This window comes from Tursiops truncatus, chromosome X (assembly GCF_011762595.2).
Source record: "Tursiops truncatus isolate mTurTru1 chromosome X, mTurTru1.mat.Y, whole genome shotgun sequence".
In the NCBI taxonomy this organism is placed as follows: domain Eukaryota; kingdom Metazoa; phylum Chordata; class Mammalia; order Artiodactyla; family Delphinidae; genus Tursiops; species Tursiops truncatus.
Window position 1 is genome coordinate 111,907,263 of NC_047055.1, and position 25,964 is coordinate 111,933,226.

The 25,964-nt window shown below is 38.9% G+C and overlaps 1 long non-coding RNA gene across 1 annotated transcript in view; it reads left to right on the forward strand.

The window, feature by feature from the left end:
• The window catches only part of LOC141277643 (uncharacterized), a 121,507-nt gene extending 96,045 nt beyond the window's left edge, over positions 1-25,462 (forward strand). Inside the window, exon 4 of the long non-coding RNA XR_012329374.1 lies at positions 25,302-25,462. This is a non-coding gene — a long non-coding RNA (uncharacterized lncRNA). The remainder of the gene's footprint in view (positions 1-25,301) is intronic.
• Positions 25,463-25,964: the final 502 nt, after the last annotated feature.

Below are 25,964 nucleotides of genomic sequence, written 5' to 3' on the forward strand. Positions count from 1 at the left end.
CACAGTTGTCTAGTATGTTAGATTACCTGTCTGTTTTCCATATCTATCTTCCCTATTTATCTTTTTGCTTCTGCATATACGTACTGAGACTATCTCAAATATTTTCCCATGCCTATTTTCAACCCTAAAATATTCTTCTCCTTGCTGTCTCAGATTAATTTTTAGAAGTGTAATGGTAAACAAATTTCTTAACCTCTGCAATCTCACTTTCCTCACTCTGTTGTTTTATCATCTCATCTGCTACTACTTGTTTATTGAATTTATATTCTTACAAAGTCTTTTATAATTTGTAGTACAGAAATTATGAGTATAAGAATAAATCTTATTCTTCCAGATTCTAGAAGGGGGCCTTCTGTCTTTTATTTATTCATTCATTCATTTATTACTGTTCCTTTGTTTAAAACTACCTTCCTTATATTATTGATTTATCTATCTCTCCAGACATTTATTTAGCTGTAATATGGTTCCATGGTTTCCCCGATATTTTATTTCATCTTGCTAATGCCAAATGTGAGTAGCTTTGTGCAAATCTGTCTGCTCGGAAATTGTATGGGTAAATTTTAATTGATACCTTTCCCACTTTATACAGGGTGAGTCTGTCCTTTTCCCTGTTGGAGGGCTGGATATTACATCCTTTTGTATAGGTGTAAGCCATGCAAAGAAGGCAAGGGAGATAATTCACCGGAACTGAGTTCACCCCTTGCTAGGGAATCTGAAATCCGCTTTTTCCTCTGAGGCCTTATTAAATTTCCAGTGCTAGAATCCATTTTACCATCATGTTTGAAAGGAATTGAGAGTTAACAAAGCCTTCTATACTTTGGGGAATTAATTTAAGGAGATAACATAAAGGCTTTTTTTTTTTTTTTTTTTTTTTGTAGAAGAAGCGTTATAAACTGCTTAACACCATCCTCAGCCTGGCACAACTACAAGTTTCATGGAATTTGTTACTCTTTCATTCAGATTTCAACCTGAAATCTTTTGAAATGTACCTCTGTGTGGAGAGAGGGAAGGCAAGGGGAAGAGTGACTTTAAGACCCCTCCGTTTTAAGGAGGTATGCACAGTGCATGCTCATTGGAGGGCAGCTGGGCAAGCTGGAGTGTTGTGTGTCAAAAGGACCACAATATCAATATAGCAGACATTATGTGTCTGCTTTGTTTTAAAAACAAATTAATTTTATGTGATTATTACAGCATTTCATATATGGCTTTAGGGATAGGCCCTAACATTCATAATCAGCCTTTATCTCTCTCTACTTCTCTACACAAACTTTCCATTTCAGCCAAAGTGGCCAACTCACTGTGACCTAAACAAGTTTTTAATTTAGTCTCTGCAATTTGGCTTCTGTCATGCCACTCCTCTGAAATACCTTCTTTTACACATTCTTACACAGTCTTTAAGATTCAGCTAAAAGTCCACCTCCTTCACAATGCATCCTCTGATTGTGCCAGTCTAAAGTGATTGCTCTCACACTCCCAGAATGTGTTACTTTCTGAGTAAATTCTTCAGCTCTATCTTCCATTTCACTAGTTCACCCTTTAGCTCTGTCTAATCTGTGGTTTAATCTATCCACCAAGTTTGTATTTTAATGACTAAAATTTTCATTTCAAAGCAAATCAGTTGGTTATTTTTCAAGCCTGCCTGGTCTTTTTGGTAGTGCCTTGATATTTATCATATTTTTTTCCTAGAGAATAGGTTTAGTCATAGTTTATAGTACATATTTAATAAGCTCATCATCTAAAGGACTTGAGGGCCTAATCTAACTGTTGGTTGTGTTGGCTACCAATGTATCTTAATTTTTTTTTCTTTTTGGATGGTGAGCTCATGTTTAGTGTGGCTTTATCTGCAGGAATCTTTTGTGGTCTGGGTTGAGGGTGTGACTGACTCTCCAGACAAGATCAGTGTTTACTTCTACAAGGGGAATCACTGGATGGGGACTACTTTTTATGTTCATTTCATGGGGTGGGGTATACTGGACCATAAAGGGAGTATATATTTGAGCCAGAAATACAACTGAGTGCAAAACTTAGGTTCCAACTTTTCAGGTGGGGGACCTGAACAGGGTGATTGTCTTGCTGGCAGTGGGTAGATTTTGCTTCTGTTCTACCTTTTCACTATGACATAGCCCTTTGGAGGTTATAGCTTTAGGCAGTCATTCTGCTTTGCTCTGGACTGACATGTAGGTGCTTGTCCTCATTTGGCAGTTCTAACCTAATCTTGGTTACAGAAACGAGCAAAACCCACCATTCGAAAACCCTGAACAGCAGGAGCTTTAACTCCCCCCCTCTTACAACTTTCCTTTTTCAGTTTTCCTCTCAATTTTTGGTTTTTGAGGGGAATTCCCTTAGTTTCCTCGTATCTCAGCTTTATGTTAAAAAGGATGTTTATTATGTTTCATCAATTATTTCTTGGTGTTTTGTGTTGGAATGGTTAATATTACCTTATACACCACATTATAAGAAATGGAAGTTTACAATTGATTCAATAATTAATCATAGAGAGGCTTCTGACAGATCTCCTATTGTTGTCTTGACCTATTATTTAAATCTTAAGAAATTTTTCACATAGTTTCTCTTCAAATAAATTACCCCTCCAAAAAAAATGAAGCCAGGAATTGTATCTCACAGTCCTTTTTGTTTATGATAGTGTTTTGCCTAGCATGGCTCCAGGTTGATTGATAGACAATAAATTGGTTGAAAATATTTGGTTGAGCACAACTGGTCAAAGAAACAAATTGATTGAAAATTAAACTGAATATTCCAAGTTTGCTTTTTTCAAATATTGATAATTTGATACACCATTAATAATTAAAGAAATATTTATAAAATAGAGATAGAATGTTGAACAAGACAGATATGGTGTTTCCCCTTACAGAGATTACAGCACAGGGTAGGTTTATGGTTCTTTAAATGTTTTAAAGCATATGTATCCATTTCTTCTCCAGAAGTTTGAGTCTTCACACACACACTACTTTTTTGGTTTTTTATTTATAATTCATTCTCATCCACTTATTCCTGCTATGCTGGTTTGCAAATGCTGTAAGAAATTGTTACATTTGCTTCTATCTCTAAATGAATTGTCTATAAGCAAATTAGTATATGAATTAACACTTACAATATTCAGTTCATGTTTTTATAATTTCTGTGCAACCTAGAATAATTGCACAAATTTTAAACAGTCATAAAAGTAATTTTGTCTACCTTCTCATTAGCTTTTCATCCTTTTAATTTTCAACCATCACAGACTTAATTTACTTAACATGTTTTTACTATCTTTGCATAAACATTTATTTTTTAAAGTTTTCTTAGCTGTATATGACATTTTGTGGCCAGCATTCATACAGTGTTTGCTGTCGGGACTGAAGCTGTAGTACAAAGCATGTGCAACCACAATGTGAATGCAAGGACAAGCTTGAGGTTGCTTATGCTGCTGGCCTGCAGGCAGATCGATCTGATGTTTGCCTTGCCGCTAGACAGGAGACAGGAATCTCTTACTGGATTTTAAGAAAGATAGAAAAACTATATCTAAACATTGGTCCTCATATGATTTTCATGGACTTTGGGTCATCATTAATCAATGTAGCTAGTTATAGTTTGAGGTCAATGAAAAATAAACCTCAGTTTTCTTTGATGGAAGGCCACTTTTCCAGCTGATAGCTGATACCTCTACACACAGGCTTTCAAAGAATTAGAAATTTTAAAAATAAATGGAGTGAAAATTACTCTAATTCTGAAAAAAATGAACAAAAATGCTTAAAGGCACATAAAAGGTTGCAAAAATCATCCCAGATTGCTCAAAAATGTTCAATAAGTAAAAATCAATCATTGGGAATAATTATTTCAACAATTTGCATTCAACAAAATGGTCTGGGACTCCCTGATAATAACAGCTAGCATTTATGAGCTGCGACAATATTGCCCATCCCACATACTCTTTTTAAGATGGGCCTTTGACACTCCTTTCAGAGAGAGGTAGGGAATCCATGTTCCCTTCCCTTGAATCTGGGCAGGCTTATTACTATGGCAGAAGTGATGCTGTGTGACCTCTGAGGCTAAGTCATAAATGGTGATACAGCTTCTACCTGATTCTCTGGAGTTGCTCATCCTGTGAGGAAACCCAGACTAGCTTACTCAGAGAGACCACATGGAGAGGCCCTGTGTAGCTGTTCTAGCTGATAGCCTGGATGAGTTCCCACCAAAGCCAGCAGTAACCACCAGACACGTAAGTGAAGATGGCCTGAAATGATTCCAGACTCTAGTTGTGGAGTCAGTCCCAACCTTTGAGTGTTCCAGCTGAGGCCCCAGACATTGTGGTACCATTTCTGCTGTGCCCATCTGAATTCCAGATCCACAGAACCCACAAGCATCATAAGATAGTTGTTTTATAACACTATGTTTGGGGTGGTTTGTTGTGCATTGGTAGATAACCAGAACATAGCCTCCCTCACATATGGCTCAAAAGGATGATGAAGAGAAATCCTCTCACAATAGAGTTTCAAGCAGCACATCCCTTTGCCTACCTTGTGTGGAAAGGGAGATAGCCTGAGGTCAGCAGCTACACGAATTCCTTGGCACTGGCTAAAGACCTGAGTAATTGAACATGACCTAAAAGAAACAAAATTGGAAGATTGGTGACAAGGATTGGGAAAAGGCTATATGGATGAATGTCTCTGAGTGGACTAAGAGACTGAGACTATTTCTATCCCGTGTGAATGATCACCAGAAAGCCCCCACGGCCTTGCTTACCCATTGTTGTCAGCTAGACTTCATTCCCAGCCCAGAGCTTGCTCAGAGGGCCCAAGATGGTCTGGATGGAGCCTATGCATGGGGATGAGAACAAGCCTGTTCTCTCCTTGACAAGGCTAAATGCCCTATTTTCCAGAAATCTTCTTTTGCGGCCCACAAATCTTGCTTCTTTTTTAAGGAATTGATTGTTCTCTGAAGAGAAGAAGAAACTCTCCTAATTATATTTAGTTTGAACCAGGTGAAATTGCTATTTTTCTAAGTTAAATGGTTGAATATTAGCAATGTCATATGGTTTAACCCAATATTCAAGAGATTACTTTTTTGAGGATGAGCGAGTAGAATACCCAAAAAAGACCAAATAAAAGCGCAACTTATTGGTCTTTGTGCATACTGCCCAAGATCAATTCAAGAGCTATATCAGTGGAGTAGTTAGCTTATGTCTTTATTCCATGATATAATCTTCTTAGTTATATAAAAATGCTGACTGTAATGTCAGTCAAACAATCCCTCGTGAAAGCTTAGTAATGTAGGAGGATTGAGAAAAATGAAGGGAGAAGGAGGGTAAAATGACTGGTAGAATTAAAAGGGAATCAACTTCTGCCATCATAAAAGACACACCTGACTGCTTTACTAAATTTGAAGAAGATGAAGTACAGAAGCGCTTACCTGTCTGAGTCATGGGTAAGCTGGAAGACAGTAATTGCAATACTCTTTATTTCTTTCCTGAAATTTGTCTCCGAAGATAATGGCAAGTTTATTAGAAGAAGATAACATTTCTTCCAGAAGAAGTCATCTGGAAATAAAGGAAAGCATGAAATGTCTCGAGCACAACATGCTTTGCTATGTCTTGCCCAAGAAAAGCCTTTAGAATGTGCCAAGCAATATCTCACTTCAATATGCCAAGCACCAAGCAAAATGCACTTAGGGAAAATATACTCAGTGGAGGACACACAGTCACACCACATCATCTTCATTTCTCCTTCTCATTCACCCACAACATGCAAATTCAAAATTCAAATAGTATTTGTTGGCAGCCGTCCTAGACTCTGGGGGAACATCAGTGAACACAACATACAGAGTGGGAGCTCCTCGGGAACTGGCTTTGTGGAATTGGGGTCGGGAGCTAGGTAACAAAATCCTGACTGTAATACATAAGTCAATTGATAACATGGGTTAAAAGGTCATAAGAGCTATGCAGAAAGAAAAGAACAGAAGAGCGAGAGAAAGGGTTTCAGGAGTGCAGGACCTCAGCAGCAGAGGGCAGCTTGCAATTTTAAATCAGGTGGTCAGGGTGGAGCTCATGGAAAAGGTGAGATTTGAGCAAAGATGTGAAGAAAGTGAGAGTTAGCCAAGTGGATCTGGGACAAGAGCATTCCAGGTAAGAGGAATAACTAGTACACGGGCCCTGAGGCAAGGGGACATTTCTTGTGTGTTCTTTGAACAGTAGGGAGGCCTGTAGGGCTGGAGTGGAGAGAGCAAGGAGAATAGGACAGGCGATCCGAGGACCGGCAGCATCGGCTTCACCTGCGGGTTGGTTAGAAATGCAGAATCTCAGGCCCCACCCCAGACCTACTGTGTCATAGTCTGCATTTTAGCAAGATCCCCGGGTAATTCATATGCACATGAAAACTTGAGAGGTGCTGATGAAAACTTGAGAGGTGCTGATGTCAAGTCTTAAAGGCCCTTGTTAGCACCTGGATTTTGACTATGAGGGAGATGCAGTCATTGCAGGCTTTTGAGCACAGTAGCCCCGAGCTCTGCCTTATGTTCAAAAGGATCCCTGTGGCCTGTGTGTTGGAAAGCGCCTGCAGGATAGAAGCAGAGGGAGCAGTCAGGAGGAGATTACTGTGATCTAGGGATAAGATGACATGACCGGGTGGGGACCAGCACGTAGGAGGCAGGGGTGGTGAGCCCCTAGCAAACTGCCTGATCCTGCCCCCTCCCCAGCCCGTCTCCTCCTCTCCAGCTCCCCTTCGTCAGTTTCGATCCGGGCACATGGGTCAATAAGACATCGAAGAGTTAGAGAATGCTTCAGAAGGAAGTGACCTTTCCAGTCAACTCCCTTAAAGAGGGCCCTGGGTCCTATGGGAACAAATAAGGGCGGCCTTACAAAGTCCCCATCATAGCCAGAGGAGTCTTCAAGAGGAGATGCTTAAGCTGAGATTAGGAGGAGTGGGAATTAAGCTAGGAGAGGGGAGAAAAGAAGAAAAGGACATTCTGGGAAGAAACAGCAACATATGTGAAAAGGGCAGATGTGAGGAACTGTATGACACACTCTGCCTGAACAAAATAGGGGGGCGGGGGCACTGGCAGGAAACGAGACTAGAGGACTAACCAGATCCTGGAGTGCCTCGTGCGCTGCAGCGAGGAGTTTGAAATATCCAGAAAGCTCTGAAGACATAATGTCAGATTTCAAGGTGGGAGTAAGTTGCACAGTTAAGAAAGAGCATTTAGGAAACAATGCGGAGGATGCATTAGCCAGGGATGAGACTGGAAACAGGGAGAGCGGTGATCAGTCAATAAAGGATGAGAGTAATTCATCCCAGGACCCAGAGCCCAGGACTGGCGGTCAGAAATGCCTGAGCCCAGATCCGACTGCCATCTCTGAGCTTTATAATCTAGGCAAGATCCTGAACTTCAATTTTTCTTCCATGAGATCAGGTATTCCTCATTTCCTTGATGATATCTCAGGCTACTGTTGAATCAGATGAGATACTATATATAAAGCCCTTGGCATGCAATAAATATTCAACAAGTTGCCTGATAAAAGCATTCCAAGAGATCCTAATTTGTAGCCAAGGACGAACCGCCGATCTAGTCCTACTAGTTCATTTCTGTATAAAAACACAGAGGCACACAAAAAAGGAATTATTTGTTCAAGGACACACTTCTAGCTAGTAAAATATCAGGACTCAAGTCCACCACATTTGGATATTGTGATGTCTCTCTCAGCCACATCTGTAAGATGGGGATGATGACAGCGTCTACCTCACAAGGTTGTCAGAAGGATGAAATTCATTAAGGCACACAGGACACTCAGCACAGTTCCAGGCACCATCAGAAGCATTAATGAAATGCTAGCTATTGTTATTAGCTATGTTCTGACTCACAGACCAGCGTTCTTTCCAAATCTCTGCCATATTTTATAAACCTCTCATGAATTTTAATCGTTGTTTGCCTCATTCCTCATGACTACACTCATGGGAATAATTTTTTAGATATTGAACTGAAAGAAAAAATTAACAAGCTGACACATAGCACGGGGAGATCAGCTCGGTGCTTTGTGACCACCTAGACGGGGAGGGATAGGGAGGGTGGGAGGGAGACACAAGAGGGAGAAGATATGGGGTTATATGTATATGTATAGCGGATTCACTTTGTTATAAAGCAGAAACTAACACACCATTGTAAAGCAATTATACTCCAATAAAGATGTCAAAAAAAAATTAATGAGCTGACTAGTTCTAATTCTTCCTGCCAGCTGATGATACCCAGAGTTTTAATCAAATGAACCAAATATAACTGTGTATCAAACATCCGTGCTCATGCGTAGGCCCTGGCCAGGTGCTGTTTGTGCTGTCACTGGGTTTTTTATGTCACCATTTCCTGTGTGTAATCAGTAATCGACACTGAAGCTCTGACAAAATGACCATTTTTAGAGTGCCATTAGCTGTCTCCCTGGGTTTGGCTGTAAATGTAACATAAGTAGGATCTTTAATACATCAATTTCTTATTGCAGGCATGTGTATCTTCCTGAAGTTAAGAGCTCTGGGAGGAGCTGAGTGGGTGGGTATTTTGGCTTGTTTTTCAGCTAAAAGATGACTTTGATGTTCTTTTACTATTACCTGAAATGTGTGTGCTATTGCAGAAAGCAATATCCTTCTCAAGGGAAGAACATGGGTACTGCTCGAGCTAAAGTACTGTTTTTGTTATGTGTACAAATGAGGTAGAAGGTTTGTAAACATGCTTCTTACAGAAAAGCTGCCCTGGTAATTTGTTTGGTAGTACATTTAAATAGCCTAATCCTTAATTAATCACTATAGGCCATCTTTTGCTTGTTTCATATAGAGCACAGAGCTTTCAAATTTGAGTAATGAGAGAAAATTTCTTCTTTGGTATATATAAAAATTATAATTGCCACCAGAAGCAAGGTAAATCTATAATTGCCAAAGCCAAGACAACAAGATGTTTCTGAAAGTGCTTTAATTAGAGTTTGTTCCACATTGCATCTTATCATGAAATTGAAAATACCAACCATGAAAACTCTCTGTGGATAAGCTTTCTTTGTGCTTTGATCCGTGCTTCCATACAGATTCTTGTATATTAGAATCGTAGATTCAATAGAATTATAGCTTGTATTGTTAATTCGGATGACCGTGATGGAAATTGACTTAATTAAACAAGGAACAGATCAATAAAAACATTTCAAGGGTTTTGGTTATCATGGGTTTCTGATTAAACAAATTTTGAAGTCTATAGAAAAGCCACTAGAGTTAATTTACCAATTGGAACTTTGTACAAGGTTTGGGATACTCGAACATGGCAATTTTTACTTTCAACCATTGTGACCCTCCTGGAAGTAGTAAGAATTTAAAGGATAAGAATCTGGAAGAAATGAGTACCTTGCAGCTGATGTCATCCAAAACTCATTCTTACTTTAACATCAGCCAAGTATTCCTTACAGTCAAATTTCCCATGTTCTCAGAAATTGTAATTGTAATAAAGTGCCTTGTTGGCTCTAATTCTTCACCCCTCCCTGTAGCATACCTTTTGTCATGTGACTTTGGAGATCCTTCGTAAAGGCAGAGTTTTTATCGCCACCCCTTGTCTTTGAGCTGGCTGTGTGATGTCCTTTGGTCAAAGGAATGTGGGTAGAAGTGTAGGGTGCCAGTCAAAGCCTCAGCCTTAGAGCCTTGCATGTTTCTGTTTACCCTCTTGTAGCTCTGCTATCCCATAAGAAGAACATGCCTGAGGATAAGAGACACGTGGAGCTCAGCCTCCCACCCAGAGTCCAGCCGAGATCAGCCAACCCCCAGGCAACTGCAGACTTGTGAGCAATAATAAATAATTGCTGTTTAAACCACCAAGATTTGGGGTGGCTTGTGATGCAGGAGTAGTTAACTCACATGATCCCATAAAGCAGTTATTGACTTGAGCTTCTCTAGGTTGTGTCCTATAAATACATATAATGTAGAGCTGGTCAAGTTTCTATAATAGGGAAGTTATTATCCAGCTGTAATCTCAAGGAAAGATTACTTCTGTATGATACATCAAAAAATAAGTTACCATCGTTCAGTTCTGGGCTCTGTGCTCTGCTGGGTACTGATACACAGGATGGAATACACAGAAGTGGTTCCCAAGGTCTCAGACATGGGTATATGCTCTCTAGTAACTGAAAAACTGGAACCACAACTGCAAAGGCCATTCAAACGGGAGGCTGTAAAACTTTCTCTTTTCAGGGCTGTTTCCTATAGCCAGGTTTTGTAATATCTTGGCCTTTGTGTGAACACCGAATCCAATGTGGCAAGCACTCTCTCTTGCCTGATTCAGTAGAGGTTCAGGAAGTACGTCTTGTCCTGATTTCCTATAGAGGTGACTGGTTAAGTTAGGTGTGTGGCCCATGGAGGAATGGGAAATGCTCATAGGCTGCAAGCCTCTGAGTATAGTCAGATGTGTGTGAGAGAGGCTGGCCTAGTGTGTGGTCAGATGGTGAGCAGGGAGTAGGACTTCGAAGTGCTCACCATTAGAATAGATAGACAGAGAGATGATCCTGGAAAAGGGCCACTGGGTAGAGGTCAGAGGGCTGGAGTGGATAAAGAGGAGAGCCAGGGGAAGGAAGAGGACAGGTAGAATGCCGAGCTGGAATCAGAGACAACTCAGCTCTTACCCAGAGGACCTTTATATTAGTTTTTTGTTGTTGTTGTTTTGGGTTTTTTTGCTCGTTTGGATGTGTTTTAGCACCAAGTGGGTTATAGCACCTTGTGGGGACTTTCAGCTTGGTGTCGTGGGTGTTCTGTGTTCTGCACTTCCCTTTCTCTGACATCAAGGACCAGGACCATTTGGAAAGAAGATTGGTCCTCTAGTTTGGAAGAGATATCTTTCTCTGCTCATGAAGCCTCCACGTTTGTCAAAGAACTCATGCAGCCTTTGGGCACATGGAAGCCTCATTCAAGGGACAATAGGAAGTTGAGTTCTCTGAGAGCAAGAGACGTTGCTTCTCGGGTCCTTCTCCTGGGTCCTGGGACTTAGATCCTGGCCCCTAGGTTCTGCCATGTCACACCAAAGGAAGCCCTTGGACTCTCTGTCTCCTCCTGCTCAGTCCACGCAGGGCGTTCTGACCCATCTAGATATCAGCAGGGGATGACTCATCAGTGGGCTGCCTCTGAATCATGGCTTGGTCCTGATGTGGAAAGGCAGAGTGAATGCAGCACTTGAGAATTAATGTGAATTGGTGTTCATTTGGGGTTTGTACTTAATGTAATTTGACTCAATGTTAACCCTCCTTTTAGTTTAATAAAATAATGATGGCAGGATATTCAAAGTCGCTCTGATAACTTCATTCCTAATTCAGAATCAGCCTAAATGTCCATCATTTTTGATATTGAACCCTTATATCAAAGTAACTGCTGATATCAAATAATGACTGAGTTGATGAGACTCCATAATTCATTTTTTTTATTGAAGTACAGTTGATTTACAATGTTGTTAATTTCAGGTGTACAGCAAAGTGATTCAGTTTTTTATATGTGTGTGTGTGTGTGTGCATTCTTTTTCAGATTCTTTTCCATTATAGGTTATTACAAGATACTGAATATAGTTCCCTGTGCTATACAGTAGGTCCTCGTTGTTTATCTATTTTATATAGAGTAGTGTGTATATGTTAATCCCAAACTCCTAATTTATCCTCCCCCCCCACCTTTTTCCCCTTTAGTAACCATAAGTTTGTTTTCTATGTCTGTGAATCTATTTCTATTTCGTAAATAAGTTCATTTGTATCATTTTTTTAAATTCCACATATAGGTGACATCATATGATATTTGTCTTTCTCTGTCTGACTTACTTAGTATGATAATCTCTAGGTCCATCCATGTTGCTGCAAATGGCATTATTTCATCTTTTTTATGGCTGAGTAATATTTCATTGTGTGTGTGTGTATATATATATATACACACACACACATATATCTCACATCTTACTTATCCATTCTTCTGTCAACAGACATTTAGGTTGCTTCTATGTCTTGGCGATTGTGAATAGTGCTGCTATGACATTGGGGTGCATGTATCTTTTCAGATTAGTGTTTTCTCCAAATATATGCCCAGGAGAGGGATTGCTGGATCATATGGCAACTCTATTTTTAGTTTTTAAAGGAACCTCCATACTGTTCTCCATGGGAGATTCTATAATTCTTGATGCAAAACAACTTCAAAATCAGTGCAATTGACCATTTTCTTTTGGAGAGAGGAGCAGATCTTCCCATGGGATCAGCCTCTAGAACTGTTGCTAGTTTTGTTGTATTGATAGTTCTGATTAATCTCTCTCATCATGGTCCATAAATTATTTAAGATGACAAAATAATAATTTTATCCTGTGAACAGCTAAGTAGTCAACGCTTTAAGTTGTTCTAGTTGTTTCATTTCTGGATTATGTCCCTTTATGAGGATCTGAAGTCATATTATCTGAGTTATTTATTTTATTTAATTTTCCCAACAGCCCCCTATTGCCATCCCTCCTTCTCATATGAGGAATTTGAGTCGGCCTTTCAGAGAGGTCCAGCAACTGGCCAACAGTGATACAGTTATAAAGTCATGGAGCCAGAATTTGAACCCAGGCAGACTGACTCCGAACTCCTTGCTCTTAACCTTTATGCTACTAACCTCACCAGATGCCTAAGTCCAAATTACCTACTCTCATATCCTAGCCAATATTTGCAAATAATTTAGAAATGGAGGCTTTCTTTCAGATACATTCTAGGAGGCTATTTTTAAAACACCCTTGAATCATCTTGTTTTCCCCAATATTGATCCTTATTGGCAATATTTAATACAACTTACATTGTACTTGCAGTAAGTACAACTTTTATCTTGGTGACTGGAGGTTCTTGTGTTAATACTACATTTATTTGGTAAACTGAGGTTCTTATATTAATACTGCAGTTTAAAAAGCAGCATTTTCCTGTTTTATAAACAAGCTTCAACTTTTCCTTCCTCATCTGTCTGCCTTCTGGTTACATCTAGTAACCATCAATTAACAGTAATGTCAGTAAAACAAGCTTAGCAAAGTGGGGGTAGCAGAAACAGAGTGAAGAACATTATGCCAGGAAGTACTTTAATGCAGGTGGAGCCCTGCCAACTTTTATTATTATAAGAAAACAAAGCAACTTTATTAACCCAACTGACATTATACTTTGGCTTTTCTTTTTATTTTGTTTTATTTTTGAGCATGCAATAGAATTCTTTGTGCTTGGATTTTCCTTATTGTTGTCTGCTACTTGCTTCATGTAAAAGGAAGCTTATTTTAGTGGCAAGATATGTATGTCTTTCAATTTGTATTCACTCATTCTTCTCAGATATCTACACAATTCTCTTATCTATGGTGTTTGAGAAGCAAAAATGCTACTGAAGCAGAACCAATCCAGTACCTTGCTTCCTTTGGTTAGGGCAGAATTTGTTGCAGAAGAAATTATGTTTGCTTCTGAGCTGCCCCAGGAGCAACTAAATCCCCTGAAAGGATTATAAATAATGACAATTTTTATGCATAACTTTGCTCCATTACTAGTATCTATTACCAGAAAAATCCAAAACAAAATAAAAAGGAAGCTCCAAGCAATATCAGACTTTGTCATTGAGGTTGCAGACAATAGGAGCTCAGGCCTGTCGGGGCCCCTCCACTGCCCCCAGACCCTCTTCATCCCCTCCCTTTGCAGATGCTCACGGGCAGATTGACAGAATTTGGTAGCTATCTGAATATCTAAAGAGGAAAAATATATATCCAGTAGATGTATTCAGCTTTCTCATCAATTTTTCTCTGCAGGAAAGAATAAAATGTAGAAACATCTTCATATTTCCATGCTTTAAACACACCCTTAAAGTCTTCATTTGGTATAAATTCAGATTTTGTGTGCCTCTCTCTTTAATGAAAATTCGCAAACCAGGTCTCATCTAAGAAAAAAATAAAACATTGGTTGCTCTGCTTTAACTTTCTATTATAGAAATTTTCCATTGTTTGCACAATTGAGAGAATAGCACATATAATGAGCCCTCATATATCTGTCACCCTGCTTCAATTATCAACATTTTGATAATCTTGTTTCATCTATTCCTGCTGTACTTTTTTCTTATTTTTTTTAAATTTTTTATTTTATTTTATTTTAATTTATTTATTTTTGGTTGCAGTGCATCTTCATTGCTGCGTGCGGGCTTTCTCTAGTTGCTGTGAGTGGGGGCTACTCTGTTGTGGTGAGCGGGCTTCTCATTGTGGTGGCTTCTCTTGCTGTGCAGCACGGGCTCTAGGCGCGCAGGCTTCAGTAGTTGTGGCACGCGGGCTCAGCAGTTGTGGCTCACGGGCTCTAGAGCGCAGGCTCAGTAGTTGTGGCACATGGGCTTAGTTGCTCCGCGGCATGTGGGATCCTCCCGGAGCAGGGCTCAAACCCGTGTCCCCTGCATTGGCAGGCGGATTCTTAACCACTGCGCCACCAGGGAAGTCCCTCCTGCCGTACTCTTTCTTACTTTCCACCCCACTGCCCAGGTCTCCAATGCAGTATGTTTAGAACAATTCCTAGACACATCATTTCATCAATAAATACTTTAGTTTGTATCTCTAACTGGTAATTGTTTGTTTTTTTACATAATCACTATGGCATTATCATACCTCATGAAATTAATAATAATCCCTTAATAGTTTTTAATGTTTACTTCATAGTCAAAATTTCTCCACTGTCTCAAAGGAGAATTGATTTGGTTCAGTGAGGATCTATATCAGTCCCATCAGGAAACAGCAGTCTCAGGTTAGGATAGTTCAAGGAGGGTTTATTTACAAAAGCACTGTGGGGTGTAGGGGAATCACGGAGGCTAGTGCAGTCATCTTTGGCTAGCAACAGCAGAGCTGTTACCACCGCTAGGTGTGAAGGAGTAACGAGGACAATGTCAAGGTTACTAAACCTGGAAGGAAAGAGTCTGTAGAGAAGACCTTGAGAGGAACAGTGTCCTTCTATGGAGGGATCCAGCCAGTCCAGGTGACCTCACAGAGAGGAAGTCAGGGGAATAAATCCTCAGACTGCCCACTCTTCCCCTCTCTGATCTCCTTCTGGGGCTTCCCATTGGCCAAACCCAACCAGAAGCCGGAGGGCAAGGGAGCCTAAAGGCACAGTCCGTATAGGTCAACTTCCCAGGCCAGAGAGAAGGGTGGAGAGAAAATCTGGAGGAGAAAAGAGAAGATCCCTGGCATAGGATCCAACAAGTCCTACGCATTGGATTTGGTTTTTATGTTTCTTAAGGCTCTTCAATTCTGTAACAGTCCCCACCTTCGTTTTATTTATTTATTCTAACATGCCATTAATGAAGAAACTGAGTTTTGGGTCTTGTAGGATATACCACATTTGGGATTTTGTTGCTTCCCTTTGGTGCTATTAAGTTGTTCCTTTATCCTCTGTATAATTTCTATATGACACTGATTCACATATCTACAGATGCATCTAAGTGTTATTTATGATTTCTATTTCTTGTAAACTTAGAGTTGTATCTAGAAACTTGGTTAGATTTAGGTTCAATGACTTTTTTTTAGGCAAGAAGACTTCCTAGGTGGTGCTGGGACCTTCCCATTGCATCACTTCATGAGGCATTTAATGTCTGGTTTCCATCAACCTCTCACCTAACCTTGACTACACATTAGAATCACCTGTGGAGATTGAAAAGGTCGCCATGCCGAGGCCACACCCATAGTCATTTACATCAGAATCACTGGCTGTGTGACATGGGTATTAGCATTTTTTTTAATCCCCTAAGTGATTCCAACACGAGTCCAAAGTTGATAACCTCAGACGTAATGATTTTATTATCCACTAATTATCATTTTTTAGACTTGTTATTTCATTTGAATTTGAAAATTGGTAATTTTCTATTCTATTCTATTGATAATTTCTAATTCCATCATTCTTTCTGTATTTATTAGCTATCAAAGAGTACCAAGCATAAGCTTGCACTCAGTAAAGAAGTATAGGTTAAAAAAAAAAGAAGGTTGATTTGATCTATAGTTCATGTTTAATGACTATTTTTCATCAAAAAGTTTTATGGAATTTCTCTATTAAAGAGATTCAAGCATTTACAAATGGATTTAAGTAGGATTTTATTATTTCTATCAGATCGATATTTATTTTTACAGATGATAGCTCTCTGGATCATGTCTAAAATTAAAATTTCCCTCAAAAAAATTCTCGCTGTAAAATCTCAACTATATGTGTCTGTTATTTGTTATTCATGATATGTTAGATTTTTCAGTCCCACACACACTAGGGCCACGTGATGTAAATACATAAGTTTTTTTGAAGGAAAGCTTACACAAGAGAAGTAGAGAATACACATACTCCGGAAGCTCTCATTACCCCATAGAGAGATGTACTTAGGCTGATCAGGCTAGGCTGGACAGACAGGGTTCCAAAAGAGAGACCCCCATCTCCCATTGTACCCTACATATTTATTTTAAAAATTGGGAGTAGGGAATCCTCGGGAACCATATAAAAATAGAAGGTTGATGTTTGAGGAAGTGGCCTGGTTATAAAAGGGGAGCCCCTGGAACTTAGCGACTGGCATTTGTTGTGTTAACTCAGACCTGCTAGGCTACCTCTCTGCTAAACTACCAAAGGAGTGAAGTGCCTTCCAGATTTGTCTCTTTTCTTTTTTTTTTAAAGATTTCCCACATTTATTTTATTTTAAATATTTATTTGTTTGCTTGTTTGTTTGTTTTGGCTGTGCCGGGTCTTAGTTGCGGCTCATGGGATCTTCGTTGCGGCATGGGGGATATTTAGACGCGGCGTGAGGACTTCTTAGTTGCATCATGCGGACTCTCAGTTGCAGCACGTGTGCGGGACCTAGTTCCCTGACCGGGGATCGAACCCGGGCCCCCTGCATTGGGAGCGCGGAGTATTACCCACTGAACCACCAGGGAAGTCCCCAGATTTGTCTCTTTTCAATATCATACATATGTAAGATAAATATCATAAATATATAGGATTACAATATATAAATATATAAGATTACACTCTGAGCATTTACTAGGTGCCAGTCGATTCAATCAATGATGCTGTTATTTTCCCCAAACACACTTGGAAACCCTCTATCCTTCTTTGATTTCTTTGTCCTCCAAGATCCGTTTGGTGTTTCATCTCTTGTAATGCTTATTCATTTGATGTGCACTCACTTATTCATTTTATTCATCTGTCACTTCATTTACTAATTATTCAGGAACATTTATGTAATAGACCTTTTTATTATTAATTTTTATTGGAGTATGGTTGCTTTACAATGTTGTGTTAGCCTCCACTGTACAACAAAATGAGTTAGCCATATACATACAGATATCCCCGCCCTTTTGGACTTCCCTCCCATTTAGGTTACCACAGTGCATTAGGTAGAGTTCCTTCTGCTATACAGTATGTTCCCATCATTTGTGTAATAGACCTTTTGTTGAGGGTGATATGGGTTCCAGTTATGACCAAGGCATAGCCCAAGTAGCTTATAATCTAGATGATGAAATAAGGCAAACCTAATAACCAAAATATAAAAGGTCCCTTCTCTGTCCTTTCTCTCCATCCTCCCCATCCTAGTCCAGACTTGATTCTCTTCCCTATGTGGCTAGCCCTCCTGCTTTTGTTTTATTTTCCAAACCATGCTGCATACCTCTTTCAAGTTACTTTCTCCAAAATACTGCATTTTACCCTGTTCACAAAGTAAATGGCTCCTTTTTTTTTTTTTGCCTACTAAATGAAATACAAGCTTTTAAATTTAGTTTAGCATTCAAACCCCTTCCAGACCTCTTTATTACCAACTTCTACCTCTCTCTTAAATTTCCCCCTTTGAACCCTCCTCCCCAGTGAGCTTTTCTGCCAAGTCATCTACACCCCAAATCCATGAAGCCTTCCCCACCTGTCCTATCTTCCTTTGAACAGCTAAAGTAATTATTAACTGTACCTCTGATTTTATCATCATCGTGTCCTATCTTATATTTTTAATAACCTTTTCATATGTTGATATCTCACATCCCCTACTAGAGTATAATCTCCTTGACATCAGGAATTGTGTCTTATACTTCTTTTTTTTTCTCAATACTTAACAGTATTAAATAAAAGGGTGCTCAATAAAAGGGTGTTGATGAAGATGAGAATATTGGGAAGCTCTTGGAATATGGGGGTAGTTATGGGGGGTTTTCAACAACATTTCAAGGGATTCTTTTTCTCTTATCATTAAACTAGAGTATATCCAAGTCTCTCCATCTTAAAGATGGAGATTAAAGATTTCCTATGTGCCAGTAGGTAATTGCCTCTCTCTCTCTCTCTCTCTCTCTCTCTCTCTCTCTCTCCCCTCCCCCCCTTTCTCTCTCTCTTCATCCCTCCCTCCCTCCCTCCCTCTCTCTCTTTCCCTTCGCAGCCAGACTTCCTAAATGAATAGCCTACACTTGCTGCCTCTGCTTTTTCACCTCCCATTCACTTCCTCAACCCACTGCCATCTGGCTTCCTCCACCACTATACCAAAAATCTCCTGGCAGAGGTCACCTAGCACCTCATAGATGCCAACTCAGATGGACAGTTTCCAGTTCTTTTTGCATCTCATCTCCATAGCATTTGATGCTGTTTCCTCCTACCTCATTTGGGAAACTCTCCTTTACTTTGGGTTTTTAGACCACACTTACCACAGTTTTCCAGTACCTCTCTCTATTTCTTCTCTAGTTCCATCATGGGCTTCTTTTTCCCGAGTCATCCCTTGAATGTTATTGTAGACCAGGTTTCATCCTTGCCTGTCTTAATTTTCGTTCTCCCAGAAGCAGACCCTGAGACAAGGATTTACATGCACATGATTTACTGAGGAGATGATCCCAGGAGGGGAGTGGGGAAGTGAGGCAGGTAGGGGAAAGAAGCCAATAAAGCATGTAATATCAAGCCAGTTACCACTGTGAGCAACTGGAGCATAATCCCACTGTAGAACGCATGCTTCAGAATTATCCTGCTTGTGGAGCCACCAAGCCTATGAGTTGTCGGTTGAGGGCTATTTTAATTCCCTGGCACTATTCACCTGTCCTCAGGCAAAGAGTCGCAGTTGCCATAGTTGGAAGTCAGCCTGCTATGCACAGAATGTTAAGGGCTGAGGGATATGGTTGGGGCACCAACATCAGCCATCTTCTTTCCTCACCTTAACCATTACTCTCATCAATGATAATAAAATTAACAATGATAATAGCTAACATTTATGTACTAGGTTGGATGTTTTACCTATGTTAGCTCATTTAATCCTTACAACAGCTCTGTGAAATACCATCATCATCCCTATTTTATTGAGGAGGAAACTGAAAATCACAGGGGCTAAATTGTCCAAGGTTCTGATGTCTCTGCACTTATTTACAACCCATATTGCTCCAAGCTCTAACTAGTATTGCCATTTGCCAACTGGATGTCCTCACCAGGTTTCTATCAGCATCCCAAATGCAACGCATTCCAAATGAACCTATCAGAAATTCTGAAAAAGTCTTGACACATTATGATTCTTCTTAACTTTTTCCTTTTTGACAGCTTTTTGGCTCTTCACTTAAAGAATAATTTTTATCTTAAAATGAGTTTTTTTATCTAAAAATAAGGGATTATTATAGGGATTTGGGAAAATATGGGGAAGTATAAAGATTGCAATAAAATTCTCCATAGTTGTGCCACACAGTTGATACTGTGGGCATCTCCTTTTGCCCAACTGTCTATGTATTTTTAAGATGTCTGAGAATATACTCTGTGTGTATAAATTTGCATATTGCTTTTTACATTATAAGCATTTCCCCATGCCATTAAAAAATCCTTATAAATGTATTTTAAAGGCTACATAATGTTCCTGACATATAGATATACCAAATTTGCTTAACTCTTCCCTTGTTATTGAACATTTGTATTGCTTCCTTTCTTTACTCCTGTGACAGCTGCTGAAATCAGTATTTCTATACCTAAGTCTTTATCTGCATTTTGGATTATTTCCGGAAGAGGAATCATTTTTAAGGGCAATAACATTTTTAGGGTTTTAATATGTACTGCTTTCCAGAAAGGCTGTACCAATTCACACTCATACGGAGAGAATGCAAGAGTGTCTTCCACCACACCCTTGCTGGCAATGAGTATTTTCATCCCTTTATAAACTTGTTAAATCTATAAGAGAAAACTACTTATTGGTTCCACATTCATTACCTCAGTTTCCAATGGGGTTAAATTTTTTTCACCTGTTTGCTGACCATTTATGTTTCCTTTTTGTAAACATTGTTGGCCAATTTTTCTACTGGTCATTGTGGTATTTCTTATCACTTTTACAAATTAGTGATAAGTCTTTATTATATTTATGGAAAAATTCCCATCTTGCCATTTGTCCTTTCAATTTTTTTCTTTTTTTTACGTCTTTATTAGAGTATAATTGCTTTACAGTGGTGTGTTAGTTTCTGCTTTATAACAAAGTGAATCAGTTATACATATACATATGTTCCCATATCTCTTCCCTCTTGCACCTCCCTTGTCCTTTCAATTTTTACATAACAGTTTAAATGATGTAGCAGAGTAACTCCCTTGCTGCAGTCTTTTGAAAGTCAGCCCTCTACAGGAGGAGTTTTAAAAAAGAAAAAAAAAAGATTTAACTATTTTCTGAAGTCAAATCTAACCTTTCTATTTGAGATTATTCTGATTACATTTGAGCTTTGACAGTCTTTTGCCATCCGAAGTTTAGGTAAATATTCACCTATATTTTCTTCTAGTATTTTATGGTTTGTATTTCTGCATTACATTTCTTTTAAATCCAATAAAGTATTACATGAAACTGATTTCCCCACTCCCCCAAATGCAGTACCTGCTAGCCAACTTTTTATTTATTGAGTTCTTATACCCGTTGTTATATGATATCTCCTTTGTAATGGATCACATTGTTTCGATTGCTGAAACTTTGCAATAGATTTTAGTATCTGTCATAGGAGGAGTACTATAATCCTTCCCCGCTCCTAATATTTTCTCAGCTATTCTCATCTATTTATTATTCCGTATGAAATTTAGAATCATTTTATTATCAGGTTACAAAAAATTCCAGTGTGTATTTATTGTAATTACATCAAATATAAATATTAGAGAAGAATGGATCTATTTAAAATATTTAGAGCTTCCCTGGTGGCGCAGTGGTTGAGAGTCCGCCTGCTGATGCAGGGGACACGGGTTCGTGCCCCAGTCCGGAAGGATCCCGCATGCCGCGGGGCGGCTGGGCCCGTGAGCCGTGGCCGCTGAGCCTGCGCGTCCGGAACCTGTTGCTCCATGGCAGGAGAGGCCACGGCAGTGAGAGGCCCGCGTACCACAAAAAAATAATAATAATAATAAAATATTTAGTGTTTCCATCCATTAAGATGATGAATGATCTCTCAATTCATTAATGTCTTCTCTTGTATGTCACACAAGCTCCTAAATTTTCTTATTAAGTTTATGCTAGTGTTTATGTTCTTTTTCCTATTTCGAGTGTATTCTTTTGTTTTACAATCTCTTATGACTGGTTATTTCTGTTATAGAGTAGATCTATTTATTTTTGTACATTTGTTTGTTTATCTAGCCACTGTGATGAAATCTCATTAATTATAATAATTTTTAGTTGATTCTTTTGGGTTTCTTCCTTTTTTTCATATCTACTTCTACTACTTTTGTTTTTGCTGTTTGGGGTTTTTGCTTTTGTCTTGTTTTGGTTTTCCAGAACTTCTAAAACAATGTTAAATAATAATTCTTTTGGTGTATCACAATTAATTAGGCATTTACTGCTATACTGAGATTAATATTATTATTAATGCTATGCTAGTTTTTCTTTCTTTTTTAAAGCTATTTTTTAAATCAGAGGTGGCTATTGAATTATCAACTCCCTTTTCAACATCTATTACAGTAATCATGTGATTTTTCTTGTTTGTCATCCTGATATGATGCATTATATTAATATATTTGCTAATATTATATTATCCTTATATCCCTGGGATAATGTTACTTGGTGAGTTATTCTTTTAATATGCTATTAGATTTGATTTGCTGCTGTATTATTTTATTGCATTACATTCATACTGAGATTAGACTATAATTTTTGTTTTCATAAAATAAGTTTAGTAATAAAAATGGATGGGAAAGGTTCTCATCTTTTTTTTCTGTTCATGAACTGTTTATATAGCATGAAAATGATGTGTTTCTTGCTGCGTAGAAAGAAAGAACTCACCAGTAAAGCCATATGGCAAGGATAAATTTTTGTTATGATTATGAATATAGATAACCTGCACTGACAGGCAATTTAGGAAGAAATTAATTATTAATCATTAATCGTGCAACATTGATATTGTGCTTTCTTCATTTCTAAAGTACTCTTACATATGCTACCTCCAGTCATTCATTCCCCCATTCAAAGAAACCTTTATTGAACGCCTTCGTGAGCTAGATAGAATAGTTGATGCTGCAGAAAATAGGTGAATTGCCTGTGGTCCTTGATTTGGGGAATTCTTTAGCTAAGTGAGACAGACATGTCAACCAATAAGTCTAATAAAATATGACAACTATTTTAATAGAGGCATGTTTACTCACATTATCTTTGGTCCACTTATACTAGCATCATTATGCCCTTTATACAGGTGAGGCAACATTCCAGGTCAGTGGATTCGTATTTGAATACCTCCAGTGACCAGTAATTTAGTACCTCCTGAGGAAAACACATTTATCTTTGAACCAGTCTAATAGTTGGAGTGTTATTCCGTACGTCTTCTATGGAATAGAAGAAGACATGGTTTAGCTTCTCCCAAACCATGTTTCTAGCCCTCAGAACCATACAATGAGTCTGATTCCTTTTACACAGAATGGTTCTTCAGATTTTTTTAAAAAAAATACTTATTTATTTATTTGGCTGTACCGAGTCTTAGTTGCAGCATGCAGGATCTTTCGTTGCAGCGTGTGGGACCTTCCTTGTGACATATGAGATCTAGTTCCCTGACCAGGGCTCGAACCCTGGTCCCCTGCATTGGGAGAACGGAGTCTTAGCCACTGGACCACCAGCAAAGTCCCAGTTCTTCAGATTTTTAAAGACTGTTATAACCATACCCTCCCCCCACCGTAAGTCCTTTTAACCAAGACAAAAATAAATCTTCAGTTCTTTCAACCTGTCTTTATACAACACAGTCCTGAATAACTATCATCTTGGCCCCTTTTCTCTGTATGTACCTCAGTTTGTGTTGTTTCAGAATTCTGCCCAATACTCTACATATGCTCTGACAAAAACAGGGTATAGAATAAATACTACTTTTTTCATTCAGATATTACACTTACTAATGTAGTACCAAGTCAACTTGGTTTCTTTGGTGGTGTGACTGTCAACTGACATTGAAGCTGTTAGCCACTGAAAACTTGAGGTTTTTTACACATATGCTCCTGAGTCATATTCCCTTCACCCTGAACTTGAACAGTTGTTTCTTGGTACTCATACCTGATACCTCCTACTTTTCCCTGTCAAATTTGATTTTAGTTGTTTAAAATCATTACTTAATTATTAGAAGATTTTTTTGGATCCTGAATCTGCTATTGATTAGCTAATCTTTCTAGGTTCACTGATACATAAATATGATGATCCTGGCTCTGCAAGTCATGATAAGAATACCAGATATAAGAACACTAAGGACTGAGTCCCATGCCATAACAGGAACCACTTGTCATGCTGGCATTGATCCATTAATTAACACTTGCTAAGTATAGTCATTGACAAAGTTACTTTATTTTGTGATATATATTTTGTGTATATATATTGTATATACAATTCTTGCACTTGGCTCACACATCTCCATCTTGTTCACGGTTGCATATAAGACCTGTCAAATGTCTCTGACGTTGAGATCATTGCTTACTAAGAGAAATTAAAACATACATCCATACAAAATTTGTACATGAATGTTCATACAGCTTTATTCATAATACCTCAAAATGAAAACCCCAAATGTTCATCGACAGGTGAATAGATAAACAAAATGTGGTATAGCTACACAATGGAATATGACTTGCAATAAAAGTAACATCCAACAGCATGGATAAATTTCAAAAACAATGCAGTGAGTGACAGAAGCCTGACACAAAAATTTATATACTATATGTTTACATTTATATAAAATTCTAGAAAATTGAAACTAATCTACAGTAACAAAAAGCAGATTAGTGTTTGCCTGGCACCAGGAATTAGAAGGGGTTTGACTGCAAAGGGACACAGAGGAACTTTTGGGGGTGATGGAATGTTCTGTATCTTGATCATGGTGATGGCTACATGGGTGTACACATTTGTCAAAATTCATCAGACTACACACTTTAAATGGGTGCAGTTTATTCGTTGTAAATTACACCTCAATAAAGATGATCCTGGGAATTCCCGGGCTTTCCAGTGGTTAGGACTCCGCACTCTCACTGCTGAGGGCCCCTGTTCAGTCCCTGGTTGGGGAACTAAGATCCCACAAGCCCCGCAGCACAGACAAAAAAAAAAAAAGATGATCCTTTAAAAAATAATATTGCTTATTGCATTCCCTGGATTATCATAATCATCTAATAATTTGATTAAAGAAAAAATTAGTCTTATTTTTCATGAACCCCTGCTGGGTCCTAGAGACTGCTACATCATTTTCTAAGTACATGTAAATTATTCTTTTAATATGTTCTAGAACGTTTCTGAAAATCAAGATCAAGTTCACCCAGCCATACTATGTGAAAGCTGTCTTCTTCCCCCCTTTGAAAATGGGAATTCTACTTCCCTGTCTCAGTTTTCTGTGACTTTTTATATTACCAGTTCCCACAAAGAAATAATGATTCTGTCACCTCATTTGCATGCTCTCTTAGTTCCCTGGGATGTAATTCACCCAAACCAGGAGATTTAAAACTTGTTTGGAAATATTTAGTGCTCTTTCATCTTGGGCTTCCTTTGCAAGGAGACTTTTGAGTTGTAGATACTGTGGGAGAATTTAGGCTGCAATTTAAGGAGCCGCTCGCCGCTTATGAGCCATTATGTTAGCCTCTGTCAGGATGTCTGGCTCCACGTCTGGTGCGGGCGATGTCTGAGGAGCTTTCTTTGTGAGAGCACCACAGTTTCCTGCCTGAGAGTTCAGTATTGATCTGGCTCAAACCACTAACGGATTTTTACTCTCCTTCACTTCTTTGGTGGCAGGAGACAAGGTTACTGATGCTTTTATACTGTGTTGATTTCATATATTCATGTGGAATAAATGCACGTATAATGCATGTCATGCTTGGCATTCTATGTTAATGTTACTGAGAATATGTTTCCTCTCTGTTTCTGCAGAAACATTTTGAGCCTGGAGGAGAAGAGAGAGTGAGGCGACAGTCTGCATTCTGAGCTGACAGCCTCTAGCCTCTATTTCATCCAGTCCTTCCTGGCCCATTGTAGGTCAAGTTACAGATCAGAAGGGAATGCTGGTACATCTGTGACAGGGAGCTATGCGCCAAAGGGTAAGATTTGGAGACCCTGGTAGGTGAGGAGCCCCGTGCCCTCCCTCTTCAGAGCACGGGATAGTAGACAGAAAAGTGGGCGTGGAAAAGTAAACAGTGGATGGAAGAAATCCTTTGTGCTTTGATAGGCATGCCTTTGGAACTGTGGCTTTGACCTTGTTGTCCATGGATCACACGATAAAGAGGAGTACTTACCAAAAACTCACCAAAACAGAATAGCCCTTCTTAAAGGGCTCTGGGTACTTCTGTAAGAGAGCTTATTTATACCACTAGAATACGATAACCCTAACAACACAATCCTCCCAAATCCTCAAAGCCTAAAGTACACTGGAAACAAAGGAAGATCACTGTGGCTCCTATGTCAGATTTAGAGATGTTTTCTTTCTGAATTTGGAAAGTCAGAATCACCAAGCACTGTGAGTGTTAGAATCAGTTGAGGGTTGGAAGAAATGTTTAGGTTAATCTAATCTATCCTCCCACCTAATGCAATATCTCT